The sequence below is a fragment of the Salmo salar genome, unplaced genomic scaffold (assembly GCF_965601325.2).
Source record: "Salmo salar unplaced genomic scaffold, fSalSal1 ptg000135l, whole genome shotgun sequence".
Classification (NCBI taxonomy): domain Eukaryota; kingdom Metazoa; phylum Chordata; class Actinopteri; order Salmoniformes; family Salmonidae; genus Salmo; species Salmo salar.
Genome location: NW_027675320.1, coordinates 581514 through 597268, shown reverse-complemented (window position 1 = coordinate 597268; position 15755 = coordinate 581514). Strand labels below are relative to the sequence as shown.

Here is a 15755-nt window from a genome sequence, read left to right as displayed (position 1 = left end):
CAAACTGTTGAACAGGCTTCAGTTCAAATCTTTTGTATTTCATCTGCTGTGTTTTTCACATTCTGTCTTCTTAAGCCGCGACAGCAAACTGATGATGAGTGTTGACAAATGAATATTGAGCAAAATGAGATCAATTAATATTTTAAAAGAGAAACTGAAAAAATAAAACTTCAAAAAGAATGGAGCTCATTTATTTTGAGTTGACTGATGCATCAGTACGTGAATCAAAGTAAACGAATGTAAAAAATACCCATTCAAATCGATCAGTTTTCAACTAGAGAGATTGAGATGTCGTATCTGTCTCAAGCCTCCATAACTGTTTATGTTACACCTCCACATCTGCAATGAAAGGTGGTGGAGCTAGAGCGGTGTTAGTCAAACCATGAGACATACCTATAATCGGTCTTCTCACAAAAACATCTGCAGCTTCTGAACCGTTTGACCTACAAATTTGTATGACCACTCCCCGGAAAGGGGAGGCCCTCACGAACACTTTGGTGTTCCCAATTTGTCTCTACGTCCCCCACAAGTGTCAGGGGACCCGTCTGAAGTCGGAAACCTTTATGTGCCAACTTCTGTTTGTAGAATCCAAAATCTTTGGGCAACAAACTAATGTGACCCCACTTGTCACAATGTTCTCAGTTTTGCCCTACGTTCCCCACAAGTGTCACGGGACTAATCTGAAGGTAACAGGTACTGATTAAAATGATAGATTTTTTAACCAGGGACCTCTCGCACCCTAAGCCATAATCGTACACTAACACCAACGATCCGTTTGGTCAAATAATTTTCACTTTCCACAAAAATGACGGTCAGGATATGAATCGATGTCTCCATGTTGCTAGCGAGCTTCACATAGCATTGGTGGTATAGTGGTGAGCATAGCTGCCTTCCAAGCAGTTGACCCGGGTTCGATTCCCGGCCAATGCAGAGCATGACATATTCACTAGTTTTAGGGGCTGGGTGTAATTTCAAGTCTATTACATTGGAATCAATCTTCGTGGAAGTACGATTTGCTCTTACATTTTGCAGGTTTTCTAAATGAAGTGCGACATTGAGCCAACTAGTGAATATGACAATAGATTAGCTGTCCATCGCCTAAACCATTCAGCCACCTCGTCCTGCGCCCAAGAGGTGGCTGTTTGCGACCAGTGGCCTGAGATCTGCCTCTCTGAGCTTGTTAAAAGATCTGCAAAAGGGCTCATCCGGGATTTGAACCCGGGACCTCTCGCACCCTAAGCGAGAATCATACCCCTAGACCAACGAGCCTTACACAATAACAAAATAGTTTTGCTTTCTGCGGCAATGACAATGAGGATATCCATTGTTCTTGTCCATGGTGCTTCGAAAGATTGAACCTCATGTGAGTGTTTGTGCTATACTTGTGAGCATAGCAGTCTTCCAAACTGTTGAACAGGCTTCAGTTCAAATCTTTTGTATTTCATCTGCTGTGTTTTTCACATTCTGTCTTCTTAAGCCGCGACAGCAAACTGATGATGAGTGTTGACAAATGAATATTGAGCAAAATGAGATCAATTAATATTTTAAAAGAGAAACTGAAAAAATAAAACTTCAAAAAGAATGGAGCTCATTTATTTTGAGTTGACTGATGCATCAGTACGTGAATCAAAGTAAACGAATGTAAAAAATACCCATTCAAATCGATCAGTTTTCAACTAGAGAGATTGAGATGTCGTATCTGTCTCAAGCCTCCATAACTGTTTATGTTACACCTCCACATCTGCAATGAAAGGTGGTGGAGCTAGAGCGGTGTTAGTCAAACCATGAGACATACCTATAATCGGTCTTCTCACAAAAACATCTGCAGCTTCTGAACCGTTTGACCTACAAATTTGTATGACCACTCCCCGGAAAGGGGAGGCCCTCACGAACACTTTGGTGTTCCCAATTTGTCTCTACGTCCCCCACAAGTGTCAGGGGACCCGTCTGAAGTCGGAAACCTTTATGTGCCAACTTCTGTTTGTAGAATCCAAAATCTTTGGGCAACAAACTAATGTGACCCCACTTGTCACAATGTTCTCAGTTTTGCCCTACGTTCCCCACAAGTGTCACGGGACTAATCTGAAGGTAACAGGTACTGATTAAAATGATAGATTTTTTAACCAGGGACCTCTCGCACCCTAAGCCATAATCGTACACTAACACCAACGATCCGTTTGGTCAAATAATTTTCACTTTCCACAAAAATGACGGTCAGGATATGAATCGATGTCTCCATGTTGCTAGCGAGCTTCACATAGCATTGGTGGTATAGTGGTGAGCATAGCTGCCTTCCAAGCAGTTGACCCGGGTTCGATTCCCGGCCAATGCAGAGCATGACATATTCACTAGTTTTAGGGGCTGGGTGTAATTTCAAGTCTATTACATTGGAATCAATCTTCGTGGAAGTACGATTTGCTCTTACTTTTTGCAGGTTTTCTAAATGAAGTGCGACATTGAGCCAACTAGTGAATATGACAATAGATTAGCTGTCCATCGCCTAAACCATTCAGCCACCTCGTCCTGCGCCCAAGAGGTGGCTGTTTGCGACCAGTGGCCTGAGATCTGCCTCTCTGAGCTTGTTAAAAGATCTGCAAAAGGGCTCATCCGGGATTTGAACCCGGGACCTCTCGCACCCTAAGCGAGAATCATACCCCTAGACCAACGAGCCTTACACAATAACAAAATAGTTTTGCTTTCTGCGGCAATGACAATGAGGATATCCATTGTTCTTGTCCATGGTGCTTGGAAAGATTGAACCTCATGTGAGTGTTTGTGCTATACTTGTGAGCATAGCAGTCTTCCAAACTGTTGACCAGGCTTCAGTTCAAATCTTTTGTATTTCATCTGCTGTGTTTTTCACATTCTGTCTTCTTAAGCCGCGACAGCAAACTGATGATGAGTGTTGACAAATGAATATTGAGCAAAATGAGATCAATTAATATTTTAAAAGAGAAACTGAAAAAATAAAACTTCAAAAAGAATGGAGCTCATTTATTTTGAGTTGACTGATGCATCAGTACGTGAATCAAAGTAAACGAATGTAAAAAATACCCATTCAAATCGATCAGTTTTCAACTAGAGAGATTGAGATGTGTCGTATCTGTCTCAAGCCTCCATAACTGTTTATGTTACACCTCCACATCTGCAATGAAAGGTGGTGGAGCTAGAGCGGTGTTAGTCAAACCATGAGACATACCTATAATCGGTCTTCTCACAAAAACATCTGCAGCTTCTGAACCGTTTGACCTACAAATTCGTATGACCACTCCCCGGAAAGGGGAGGCCCTCACGAACACGGTGGTGTTCCCAATTTGTCTCTACGTCCCCCACAAGTGTCAGGGGACCCGTCTGAAGTCGGAACCCTTTATGTGCCAACTTCTGTTTGTAGAATCCAAAATATTTGGGCAACAAACTAATGTGACCCCACTTGTCACAATGTTCTCAGTTTTGCCCTACGTTCCCCACAAGTGTCACGGGACTAATCTGAAGGTAACAGGTACTGATTAAAATGATAGATTTTTTAACCAGGGACCTCTCGCACCCTAAGCCATAATCGTACACTAACACCAACGATCCGTTTGGTCAAATAATTTTCACTTTCCACAAAAATGACGGTCAGGATATGAATCGATGTCTCCATGTTGCTAGCGAGCTTCAAATAGCATTGGTGGTATAGTGGTGAGCATAGCTGCCTTCCAAGCAGTTGACCCGGGTTGGATTCCTGGCCAATGCAGAGCATGACATATTCACTAGTTTTAGGGGCTGGGTGTAATTTCAAGTCTATTACATTGGAATCAATCTTCGTGGAAGTACGATTTGCTCTTACTTTTTGCAGGTTTTCTAAATGAAGTGCGACATTGAGCCAACTAGTGAATATGACAATAGATTAGCTGTCCATCGCCTAAACCATTCAGCCACCTCGTCCTGCGCCCAAGAGGTGGCTGTTTGCGACCAGTGGCCTGAGATCTGCCTCTCTGAGCTTGTTAAAAGATCTGCAAAAGGGCTCATCCGGGATTTGAACCCGGGACCTCTCGCACCCTAAGCGAGAATCATACCCCTAGACCAACGAGCCTTACACAATAACAAAATAGTTTTGCTTTCTGCGGCAATGACAATGAGGATATCCATTGTTCTTGTCCATGGTGCTTGGAAAGATTGAACCTCATGTGAGTGTTTGTGCTATACTTGTGAGCATAGCAGTCTTCCAAACTGTTGACCAGGCTTCAGTTCAAATCTTTTGTATTTCATCTGCTGTGTTTTTCACATTCTGTCTTCTTAAGCCGCGACAGCAAACTGATGATGAGTGTTGACAAATGAATATTGAGCAAAATGAGATCAATTAATATTTTAAAAGAGAAACTGAAAAAATAAAACTTCAAAAAGAATGGAGCTCATTTATTTTGAGTTGACTGATGCATCAGTACGTGAATCAAAGTAAACGAATGTAAAAAATACCCATTCAAATCGATCAGTTTTCAACTAGAGAGATTGAGATGTGTCGTATCTGTCTCAAGCCTCCATAACTGTTTATGTTACACCTCCACATCTGCAATGAAAGGTGGTGGAGCTAGAGCGGTGTTAGTCAAACCATGAGACATACCTATAATCGGTCTTCTCACAAAAACATCTGCAGCTTCTGAACCGTTTGACCTACAAATTCGTTTGACCACTCCCCGGAAAGGGGAGGCCCTCACGAACACGGTGGTGTTCCCAATTTGTCTCTACGTCCCCCACAAGTGTCAGGGGACCCGTCTGAAGTCGGAACCCTTTATGTGCCAACTTCTGTTTGTAGAATCCAAAATCTTTGGGCAACAAACTAATGTGACCCCACTTGTCACAATGTTCTCAGTTTTGCCCTACGTTCCCCACAAGTGTCACGGGACTAATCTGAAGGTAACAGGTACTGATTAAAATGATAGATTTTTTAACCAGGGACCTCTCGCACCCTAAGCCATAATCGTACACTAACACCAACGATCCGTTTGGTCAAATAATTTTCACTTTCCACAAAAATGACGGTCAGGATATGAATCGATGTCTCCATGTTGCTAGCGTGCTTCACATAGCATTGGTGGTATAGTGGTGAGCATAGCTGCCTTCCAAGCAGTTGACCTGGGTTCGATTCCCGGCCAATGCAGAGCGTGACATATTCACTAGTTTTAGGGGCTGGGTGTAATTTCAAGTCTATTACATTGGAATCAATCTTCGTGGAAGTACGATTTGCTCTTACTTTTTGCAGGTTTTCTAAATGAAGTGCGACATTGAGCCAACTAGTGAATATCACAATAGATTAGCTGTCCATCGCCTAAACCATTCAGCCACCTCGTCCTGCGCCCAAGAGGTGGCTGTTTGCGACCAGTGGCCTGAGATCTGCCTGTCTGAGCTTGTTAAAAGATCTGCAAAAGGGCTCATCCGGGATTTGAACCCAGGACCTCTCGCACCCTAAGCGAGAATCATACCCCTAGACCAACGAGCCTTACACAATAACAAAATAGTTTTGCTTTCTGCGGCAATGACAATGAGGATATCCATTGTTCTTGTCCATGGTGCTTGGAAAGATTGAACCTCATGTGAGTGTTTGTGCTATACTTGTGAGCATAGCAGTCTTCCAAACTGTTGAACAGGCTTCAGTTCAAATCTTTTGTATTTCATCTGCTGTGTTTTTCACATTCTGTCTTCTTAAGCCGCGACAGCAAACTGATGATGAGTGTTGACAAATGAATATTGAGCAAAATGAGATCAATTAATATTTTAAAAGAGAAACTGAAAAAATAAAACTTCAAAAAGAATGGAGCTCATTTATTTTGAGTTGACTGATGCATCAGTACGTGAATCAAAGTAAACGAATGTAAAAAATACCCATTCAAATCGATCAGTTTTCAACTAGAGAGATTGAGATGTGTCGTATCTGTCTCAAGCCTCCATAACTGTTTATGTTACACCTCCACATCTGCAATGAAAGGTGGTGGAGCTAGAGCGGTGTTAGTCAAACCATGAGACATACCTATAATCGGTCTTCTCACAAAAACATCTGTAGCTTCTGAACCGTTTGACCTACAAATTCGTATGACCACTCCCTGGAAAGGGGAGACCCTCACGAACACGGTGGTGTTCTCAATTTATCTCTACGTCCCCCACAAGTGTCAGGGGACCCGTCTGAAGTCGGAACCCTTTATGTGCCAACTTCTGTTTGTAGAATCCAAAATCTTTGGGCAACAAACTAATGTGACCCCACTTGTCACAATGTTCTCAGTTTTGCCCTACGTTCCCCACAAGTGTCACGGGACTAATCTGAAGGTAACAGGTACTGATTAAAATGATAGATTTTTTAACCAGGGACCTCTCGCACCCTAAGCCATAATCGTACACTAACACCAACGATCCGTTTGGTCAAATAATTTTCACTTTCCACAAAAATGACGGTCAGGATATGAATCGATGTCTCCATGTTGCTAGCGTGCTTCACATAGCATTGGTGGTATAGTGGTGAGCATAGCTGCCTTCCAAGCAGTTGACCTGGGTTCGATTCCCGGCCAATGCAGAGCGTGACATATTCACTAGTTTTAGGGGCTGGGTGTAATTTCAAGTCTATTACATTGGAATCAATCTTCGTGGAAGTACGATTTGCTCTTACTTTTTGCAGGTTTTCTAAATGAAGTGCGACATTGAGCCAACTAGTGAATATCACAATAGATTAGCTGTCCATCGCCTAAACCATTCAGCCACCTCGTCCTGCGCCCAAGAGGTGGCTGTTTGCGACCAGTGGCCTGAGATCTGCCTGTCTGAGCTTGTTAAAAGATCTGCAAAAGGGCTCATCCGGGATTTGAACCCAGGACCTCTCGCACCCTAAGCGAGAATCATACCCCTAGACCAACGAGCCTTACACAATAACAAAATAGTTTTGCTTTCTGCGGCAATGACAATGAGGATATCCATTGTTCTTGTCCATGGTGCTTGGAAAGATTGAACCTCATGTGAGTGTTTGTGCTATACTTGTGAGCATAGCAGTCTTCCAAACTGTTGAACAGGCTTCAGTTCAAATCTTTTGTATTTCATCTGCTGTGTTTTTCACATTCTGTCTTCTTAAGCCGCGACAGCAAACTGATGATGAGTGTTGACAAATGAATATTGAGCAAAATGAGATCAATTAATATTTTAAAAGAGAAACTGAAAAAATAAAACTTCAAAAAGAATGGAGCTCATTTATTTTGAGTTGACTGATGCATCAGTACGTGAATCAAAGTAAACGAATGTAAAAAATACCCATTCAAATCGATCAGTTTTCAACTAGAGAGATTGAGATGTGTCGTATCTGTCTCAAGCCTCCATAACTGTTTATGTTACACCTCCACATCTGCAATGAAAGGTGGTGGAGCTAGAGCGGTGTTAGTCAAACCATGAGACATACCTATAATCGGTCTTCTCACAAAAACATCTGTAGCTTCTGAACCGTTTGACCTACAAATTCGTATGACCACTCCCTGGAAAGGGGAGACCCTCACGAACACGGTGGTGTTCTCAATTTATCTCTACGTCCCCCACAAGTGTCAGGGGACCCGTCTGAAGTCGGAACCCTTTATGTGCCAACTTCTGTTTGTAGAATCCAAAATCTTTGGGCAACAAACTAATGTGACCCCACTTGTCACAATGTTCTCATTTTTGCCCTACGTTCCCCACAAGTGTCACGGGACTAATCTGAAGGTAACAGGTACTGATTAAAATGATAGATTTTTTAACCAGGGACCTCTCGCACCCTAAGCCATAATCGTACACTAACACCAACGATCCGTTTGGTCAAATAATTTTCACTTTCCACAAAAATGACGGTCAGGATATGAATCGATGTCTCCATGTTGCTAGCGTGCTTCACATAGCATTGGTGGTATAGTGGTGAGCATAGCTGCCTTCCAAGCAGTTGACCTGGGTTCGATTCCCGGCCAATGCAGAGCGTGACATATTCACTAGTTTTAGGGGCTGGGTGTAATTTCAAGTCTATTACATTGGAATCAATCTTCGTGGAAGTACGATTTGCTCTTACTTTTTGCAGGTTTTCTAAATGAAGTGCGACATTGAGCCAACTAGTGAATATCACAATAGATTAGCTGTCCATCGCCTAAACCATTCAGCCACCTCGTCCTGCGCCCAAGAGGTGGCTGTTTGCGACCAGTGGCCTGAGATCTGCCTGTCTGAGCTTGTTAAAAGATCTGCAAAAGGGCTCATCCGGGATTTGAACCCAGGACCTCTCGCACCCTAAGCGAGAATCATACCCCTAGACCAACGAGCCTTACACAATAACAAAATAGTTTTGCTTTCTGCGGCAATGACAATGAGGATATCCATTGTTCTTGTCCATGGTGCTTGGAAAGATTGAACCTCATGTGAGTGTTTGTGCTATACTTGTGAGCATAGCAGTCTTCCAAACTGTTGACCAGGCTTCAGTTCAAATCTTTTGTATTTCATCTGCTGTGTTTTTCACATTCTGTCTTCTTAAGCCGCGACAGCAAACTGATGATGAGTGTTGACAAATGAATATTGAGCAAAATGAGATCAATTAATATTTTAAAAGAGAAACTGAAAAAATAAAACTTCAAAAAGAATGGAGCTCATTTATTTTGAGTTGACTGATGCATCAGTACGTGAATCAAAGTAAACGAATGTAAAAAATACCCATTCAAATCGATCAGTTTTCAACTAGAGAGATTGAGATGTGTCGTATCTGTCTCAAGCCTCCATAACTGTTTATGTTACACCTCCACATCTGCAATGAAAGGTGGTGGAGCTAGAGCGGTGTTAGTCAAACCATGAGACATACCTATAATCGGTCTTCTCACAAAAACATCTGCAGCTTCTGAACCGTTTGACCTACAAATTCGTATGACCACTCCCCGGAAAGGGGAGGCCCTCACGAACACGGTGGTGTTCCCAATTTGTCTCTACGTCCCCCACAAGTGTCAGGGGACCCGTCTGAAGTCGGAACCCTTTATGTGCCAACTTCTGTTTGTAGAATCCAAAATCTTTGGGCAACAAACTAATGTGACCCCACTTGTCACAATGTTCTCAGTTTTGCCCTACGTTCCCCACAAGTGTCACGGGACTAATCTGAAGGTAACAGGTACTGATTAAAATGATAGATTTTTTAACCAGGGACCTCTCGCACCCTAAGCCATAATCGTACACTAACACCAACGATCCGTTTGGTCAAATAATTTTCACTTTCCACAAAAATGACGGTCAGGATATGAATCGATGTCTCCATGTTGCTAGCGAGCTTCAAATAGCATTGGTGGTATAGTGGTGAGCATAGCTGCCTTCCAAGCAGTTGACCCGGGTTGGATTCCTGGCCAATGCAGAGCATGACATATTCACTAGTTTTAGGGGCTGGGTGTAATTTCAAGTCTATTACATTGGAATCAATCTTCGTGGAAGTACGATTTGCTCTTACTTTTTGCAGGTTTTCTAAATGAAGTGCGACATTGAGCCAACTAGTGAATATGACAATAGATTAGCTGTCCATCGCCTAAACCATTCAGCCACCTCGTCCTGCGCCCAAGAGGTGGCTGTTTGCGACCAGTGGCCTGAGATCTGCCTCTCTGAGCTTGTTAAAAGATCTGCAAAAGGGCTCATCCGGGATTTGACCCCGGGACCTCTCACACCCTAAGCGAGAATCATACCCCTAGACCAACGAGCCTTACACAATAACAAAATAGTTTTGCTTTCTGCGGCAATGACAATGAGGATATCCATTGTTCTTGTCCATGGTGCTTGGAAAGATTGAACCTCATGTGAGTGTTTGTGCTATACTTGTGAGCATAGCAGTCTTCCAAACTGTTGACCAGGCTTCAGTTCAAATCTTTTGTATTTCATCTGCTGTGTTTTTCACATTCTGTCTTCTTAAGCCGCGACAGCAAACTGATGATGAGTGTTGACAAATGAATATTGAGCAAAATGAGATCAATTAATATTTTAAAAGAGAAACTGAAAAAATAAAACTTCAAAAAGAATGGAGCTCATTTATTTTGAGTTGACTGATGCATCAGTACGTGAATCAAAGTAAACGAATGTAAAAAATACCCATTCAAATCGATCAGTTTTCAACTAGAGAGATTGAGATGTGTCGTATCTGTCTCAAGCCTCCATAACTGTTTATGTTACACCTCCACATCTGCAATGAAAGGTGGTGGAGCTAGAGCGGTGTTAGTCAAACCATGAGACATACCTATAATCGGTCTTCTCACAAAAACATCTGCAGCTTCTGAACCGTTTGACCTACAAATTCGTATGACCACTCCCCGGAAAGGGGAGGCCCTCACGAACACGGTGGTGTTCCCAATTTGTCTCTACGTCCCCCACAAGTGTCAGGGGACCCGTCTGAAGTCGGAACCCTTTATGTGCCAACTTCTGTTTGTAGAATCCAAAATCTTTGGGCAACAAACTAATGTGACCCCACTTGTCACAATGTTCTCAGTTTTGCCCTACGTTCCCCACAAGTGTCACGGGACTAATCTGAAGGTAACAGGTACTGATTAAAATGATAGATTTTTTAACCAGGGACCTCTCGCACCCTAAGCCATAATCGTACACTAACACCAACGATCCGTTTGGTCAAATAATTTTCACTTTCCACAAAAATGACGGTCAGGATATGAATCGATGTCTCCATGTTGCTAGCGAGCTTCAAATAGCATTGGTGGTATAGTGGTGAGCATAGCTGCCTTCCAAGCAGTTGACCCGGGTTGGATTCCTGGCCAATGCAGAGCATGACATATTCACTAGTTTTAGGGGCTGGGTGTAATTTCAAGTCTATTACATTGGAATCAATCTTCGTGGAAGTACGATTTGCTCTTACTTTTTGCAGGTTTTCTAAATGAAGTGCGACATTGAGCCAACTAGTGAATATGACAATAGATTAGCTGTCCATCGCCTAAACCATTCAGCCACCTCGTCCTGCGCCCAAGAGGTGGCTGTTTGCGACCAGTGGCCTGAGATCTGCCTCTCTGAGCTTGTTAAAAGATCTGCAAAAGGGCTCATCCGGGATTTGAACCCGGGACCTCTCGCACCCTAAGCGAGAATCATACCCCTAGACCAACGAGCCTTACACAATAACAAAATAGTTTTGCTTTCTGCGGCAATGACAATGAGGATATCCATTGTTCTTGTCCATGGTGCTTGGAAAGATTGAACCTCATGTGAGTGTTTGTGCTATACTTGTGAGCATAGCAGTCTTCCAAACTGTTGACCAGGCTTCAGTTCAAATCTTTTGTATTTCATCTGCTGTGTTTTTCACATTCTGTCTTCTTAAGCCGCGACAGCAAACTGATGATGAGTGTTGACAAATGAATATTGAGCAAAATGAGATCAATTAATATTTTAAAAGAGAAACTGAAAAAATAAAACTTCAAAAAGAATGGAGCTCATTTATTTTGAGTTGACTGATGCATCAGTACGTGAATCAAAGTAAACGAATGTAAAAAATACCCATTCAAATCGATCAGTTTTCAACTAGAGAGATTGAGATGTGTCGTATCTGTCTCAAGCCTCCATAACTGTTTATGTTACACCTCCACATCTGCAATGAAAGGTGGTGGAGCTAGAGCGGTGTTAGTCAAACCATGAGACATACCTATAATCGGTCTTCTCACAAAAACATCTGCAGCTTCTGAACCGTTTGACCTACAAATTCGTATGACCACTCCCCGGAAAGGGGAGGCCCTCACGAACACGGTGGTGTTCCCAATTTGTCTCTACGTCCCCCACAAGTGTCAGGGGACCCGTCTGAAGTCGGAACCCTTTATGTGCCAACTTCTGTTTGTAGAATCCAAAATCTTTGGACAACAAACTAATGTGACCCCACTTGTCACAATGTTCTCAGTTTTGCCCTACGTTCCCCACAAGTGTCACGGGACTAATCTGAAGGTAACAGGTACTGATTAAAATGATAGATTTTTTAACCAGGGACCTCTCGCACCCTAAGCCATAATCGTACACTAACACCAACGATCCGTTTGGTCAAATAATTTTCACTTTCCACAAAAATGACGGTCAGGATATGAATCGATGTCTCCATGTTGCTAGCGAGCTTCAAATAGCATTGGTGGTATAGTGGTGAGCATAGCTGCCTTCCAAGCAGTTGACCCGGGTTGGATTCCTGGCCAATGCAGAGCATGACATATTCACTAGTTTTAGGGGCTGGGTGTAATTTCAAGTCTATTACATTGGAATCAATCTTCGTGGAAGTACGATTTGCTCTTACTTTTTGCAGGTTTTCTAAATGAAGTGCGACATTGAGCCAACTAGTGAATATCACAATAGATTAGCTGTCCATCGCCTAAACCATTCAGCCACCTCGCCCTGCGCCCAAGAGGTGGCTGTTTGCGACCAGTGGCCTGAGATCTGCCTCTCTGAGCTTGTTAAAAGATCTGCAAAAGGGCTCATCCGGGATTTGAACCCAGGACCTCTCGCACCCTAAGCGAGAATCATACCCCTAGACCAACGAGCCTTACACAATAACAAAATAGTTTTGCTTTCTGCGGCAATGACAATGAGGATATCCATTGTTCTTGTCCATGGTGCTTGGAAAGATTGAACCTCATGTGAGTGTTTGTGCTATACTTGTGAGCATAGCAGTCTTCCAAACTGTTGACCAGGCTTCAGTTCAAATCTTTTGTATTTCATCTGCTGTGTTTTTCACATTCTGTCTTCTTAAGCCGCGACAGCAAACTGATGATGAGTGTTGACAAATGAATATTGAGCAAAATGAGATCAATTAATATTTTAAAAGAGAAACTGAAAAAATAAAACTTCAAAAAGAATGGAGCTCATTTATTTTGAGTTGACTGATGCATCAGTACGTGAATCAAAGTAAACGAATGTAAAAAAATACCCATTCAAATCGATCAGTTTTCAACTAGAGAGATTGAGATGTGTCGTATCTGTCTCAAGCCTCCATAACTGTTTATGTTACACCTCCACATCTGCAATGAAAGGTGGTGGAGCTAGAGCGGTGTTAGTCAAACCATGAGACATACCTATAATCGGTCTTCTCACAAAAACATCTGCAGCTTCTGAACCGTTTGACCTACAAATTCGTATGACCACTCCCCGGAAAGGGGAGGCCCTCACGAACACGGTGGTGTTCCCAATTTGTCTCTACGTCCCCCACAAGTGTCAGGGGACCCGTCTGAAGTCGGAACCCTTTATGTGCCAACTTCTGTTTGTAGAATCCAAAATCTTTGGGCAACAAACTAATGTGACCCCACTTGTCACAATGTTCTCAGTTTTGCCCTACGTTCCCCACAAGTGTCACGGGACTAATCTGAAGGTAACAGGTACTGATTAAAATGATAGATTTTTTAACCAGGGACCTCTCGCACCCTAAGCCATAATCGTACACTAACACCAACGATCCGTTTGGTCAAATAATTTTCACTTTCCACAAAAATGACGGTCAGGATATGAATCGATGTCTCCATGTTGCTAGCGAGCTTCAAATAGCATTGGTGGTATAGTGGTGAGCATAGCTGCCTTCCAAGCAGTTGACCCGGGTTGGATTCCTGGCCAATGCAGAGCATGACATATTCACTAGTTTTAGGGGCTGGGTGTAATTTCAAGTCTATTACATTGGAATCAATCTTCGTGGAAGTACGATTTGCTCTTACTTTTTGCAGGTTTTCTAAATGAAGTGCGACATTGAGCCAACTAGTGAATATCACAATAGATTAGCTGTCCATCGCCTAAACCATTCAGCCACCTCGTCCTGCGCCCAAGAGGTGGCTGTTTGCGACCAGTGGCCTGAGATCTGCCTCTCTGAGCTTGTTAAAAGATCTGCAAAAGGGCTCATCCGGGATTTGAACCCAGGACCTCTCGCACCCTAAGCGAGAATCATACCCCTAGACCAACGAGCCTTACACAATAACAAAATAGTTTTGCTTTCTGCGGCAATGACAATGAGGATATCCATTGTTCTTGTCCATGGTGCTTGGAAAGATTGAACCTCATGTGAGTGTTTGTGCTATACTTGTGAGCATAGCAGTCTTCCAAACTGTTGACCAGGCTTCAGTTCAAATCTTTTGTATTTCATCTGCTGTGTTTTTCACATTCTGTCTTCTTAAGCCGCGACAGCAAACTGATGATGAGTGTTGACAAATGAATATTGAGCAAAATGAGATCAATTAATATTTTAAAAGAGAAACTGAAAAAAATAAAACTTCAAAAAGAATGGAGCTCATTTATTTTGAGTTGACTGATGCATCAGTACGTGAATCAAAGTAAACGAATGTAAAAAATACCCATTCAAATCGATCAGTTTTCAACTAGAGAGATTGAGATGTGTCGTATCTGTCTCAAGCCTCCATAACTGTTTATGTTACACCTCCACATCTGCAATGAAAGGTGGTGGAGCTAGAGCGGTGTTAGTCAAACCATGAGACATACCTATAATCGGTCTTCTCACAAAAACATCTGCAGCTTCTGAACCGTTTGACCTACAAATTCGTTTGACCACTCCCCGGAAAGGGGAGGCCCTCACGAACACGGTGGTGTTCCCAATTTGTCTCTACGTCCCCCACAAGTGTCAGGGGACCCGTCTGAAGTCGGAACCCTTTATGTGCCAACTTCTGTTTGTAGAATCCAAAATCTTTGGGCAACAAACTAATGTGACCCCACTTGTCACAATGTTCTCAGTTTTGCCCTACGTTCCCCACAAGTGTCACGGGACTAATCTGAAGGTAACAGGTACTGATTAAAATGATAGATTTTTTAACCAGGGACCTCTCGCACCCTAAGCCATAATCGTACACTAACACCAACGATCCGTTTGGTCAAATAATTTTCACTTTCCACAAAAATGACGGTCAGGATATGAATCGATGTCTCCATGTTGCTAGCGTGCTTCACATAGCATTGGTGGTATAGTGGTGAGCATAGCTGCCTTCCAAGCAGTTGACCCGGGTTCGATTCCCGGCCAATGCAGAGCGTGACATATTCACTAGTTTTAGGGGCTGGGTGTAATTTCAAGTCTATTACATTGGAATCAATCTTCGTGGAAGTACGATTTGCTCTTACTTTTTGCAGGTTTTCTAAATGAAGTGCGACATTGAGCCAACTAGTGAATATCACAATAGATTAGCTGTCCATCGCCTAAACCATTCAGCCACCTCGTCCTGCGCCCAAGAGGTGGCTGTTTGCGACCAGTGGCCTGAGATCTGCCTGTCTGAGCTTGTTAAAAGATCTGCAAAAGGGCTCATCCGGGATTTGAACCCAGGACCTCTCGCACCCTAAGCGAGAATCATACCCCTAGACCAACGAGCCTTACACAATAACAAAATAGTTTTGCTTTCTGCGGCAATGACAATGAGGATATCCATTGTTCTTGTCCATGGTGCTTGGAAAGATTGAACCTCATGTGAGTGTTTGTGCTATACTTGTGAGCATAGCAGTCTTCCAAACTGTTGACCAGGCTTCAGTTCAAATCTTTTGTATTTCATCTGCTGTGTTTTTCACATTCTGTCTTCTTAAGCCGCGACAGCAAACTGATGATGAGTGTTGACAAATGAATATTGAGCAAAATGAGATCAATTAATATTTTAAAAGAGAAACTGAAAAAATAAAACTTCAAAAAGAATGGAGCTCATTTATTTTGAGTTGACTGATGCATCAGTACGTGAATCAAAGTAAACGAATGTAAAAAATACCCATTCAAATCGATCAGTTTTCAACTAGAGAGATTGAGATGTGTCGTATCTGTCTCAAGCCTC

General features: G+C 42.7%; 17 non-coding genes across 17 annotated transcripts; 6 read left to right on the top strand and 11 right to left on the bottom strand.

Annotated features, from left to right (window-relative positions):
* Positions 1-858: 858 nt before the first annotated feature.
* On the top strand, positions 859-930 carry trnag-ucc (transfer RNA glycine (anticodon UCC)). Its single transcript has one exon. It is a non-coding gene; the product is annotated as a tRNA-Gly (tRNA).
* Positions 931-1197: 267 nt separating this feature from the next.
* On the bottom strand, positions 1198-1269 carry trnap-agg (transfer RNA proline (anticodon AGG)). Its single transcript has one exon. It is a non-coding gene; the product is annotated as a tRNA-Pro (tRNA).
* Positions 1270-2260: 991 nt separating this feature from the next.
* trnag-ucc (transfer RNA glycine (anticodon UCC)) lies at positions 2261-2332 on the top strand. Its single transcript has one exon. It is a non-coding gene; the product is annotated as a tRNA-Gly (tRNA).
* Positions 2333-2599: 267 nt separating this feature from the next.
* trnap-agg (transfer RNA proline (anticodon AGG)) lies at positions 2600-2671 on the bottom strand. Its single transcript has one exon. It is a non-coding gene; the product is annotated as a tRNA-Pro (tRNA).
* Positions 2672-4003: 1332 nt separating this feature from the next.
* trnap-agg (transfer RNA proline (anticodon AGG)) lies at positions 4004-4075 on the bottom strand. Its single transcript has one exon. It is a non-coding gene; the product is annotated as a tRNA-Pro (tRNA).
* A 993-nt stretch (positions 4076-5068) lies between these two features.
* On the top strand, positions 5069-5140 carry trnag-ucc (transfer RNA glycine (anticodon UCC)). The gene has a single exon. It is a non-coding gene; the product is annotated as a tRNA-Gly (tRNA).
* Positions 5141-5407: 267 nt separating this feature from the next.
* Positions 5408-5479, bottom strand: trnap-agg (transfer RNA proline (anticodon AGG)). Its single transcript has one exon. It is a non-coding gene; the product is annotated as a tRNA-Pro (tRNA).
* Positions 5480-6472: 993 nt separating this feature from the next.
* trnag-ucc (transfer RNA glycine (anticodon UCC)) lies at positions 6473-6544 on the top strand. Its single transcript has one exon. It is a non-coding gene; the product is annotated as a tRNA-Gly (tRNA).
* Positions 6545-6811: 267 nt separating this feature from the next.
* On the bottom strand, positions 6812-6883 carry trnap-agg (transfer RNA proline (anticodon AGG)). The gene has a single exon. It is a non-coding gene; the product is annotated as a tRNA-Pro (tRNA).
* A 993-nt stretch (positions 6884-7876) lies between these two features.
* On the top strand, positions 7877-7948 carry trnag-ucc (transfer RNA glycine (anticodon UCC)). Its single transcript has one exon. It is a non-coding gene; the product is annotated as a tRNA-Gly (tRNA).
* A 267-nt stretch (positions 7949-8215) lies between these two features.
* Positions 8216-8287, bottom strand: trnap-agg (transfer RNA proline (anticodon AGG)). The gene has a single exon. It is a non-coding gene; the product is annotated as a tRNA-Pro (tRNA).
* Positions 8288-9619: 1332 nt separating this feature from the next.
* On the bottom strand, positions 9620-9691 carry trnap-agg (transfer RNA proline (anticodon AGG)). The gene has a single exon. It is a non-coding gene; the product is annotated as a tRNA-Pro (tRNA).
* Positions 9692-11023: 1332 nt separating this feature from the next.
* Positions 11024-11095, bottom strand: trnap-agg (transfer RNA proline (anticodon AGG)). The gene has a single exon. It is a non-coding gene; the product is annotated as a tRNA-Pro (tRNA).
* A 1332-nt stretch (positions 11096-12427) lies between these two features.
* trnap-agg (transfer RNA proline (anticodon AGG)) lies at positions 12428-12499 on the bottom strand. Its single transcript has one exon. It is a non-coding gene; the product is annotated as a tRNA-Pro (tRNA).
* Positions 12500-13832: 1333 nt separating this feature from the next.
* Positions 13833-13904, bottom strand: trnap-agg (transfer RNA proline (anticodon AGG)). Its single transcript has one exon. It is a non-coding gene; the product is annotated as a tRNA-Pro (tRNA).
* Positions 13905-14898: 994 nt separating this feature from the next.
* On the top strand, positions 14899-14970 carry trnag-ucc (transfer RNA glycine (anticodon UCC)). The gene has a single exon. It is a non-coding gene; the product is annotated as a tRNA-Gly (tRNA).
* A 267-nt stretch (positions 14971-15237) lies between these two features.
* trnap-agg (transfer RNA proline (anticodon AGG)) lies at positions 15238-15309 on the bottom strand. The gene has a single exon. It is a non-coding gene; the product is annotated as a tRNA-Pro (tRNA).
* Between the last annotated feature and the right edge of the window lie 446 nt (positions 15310-15755).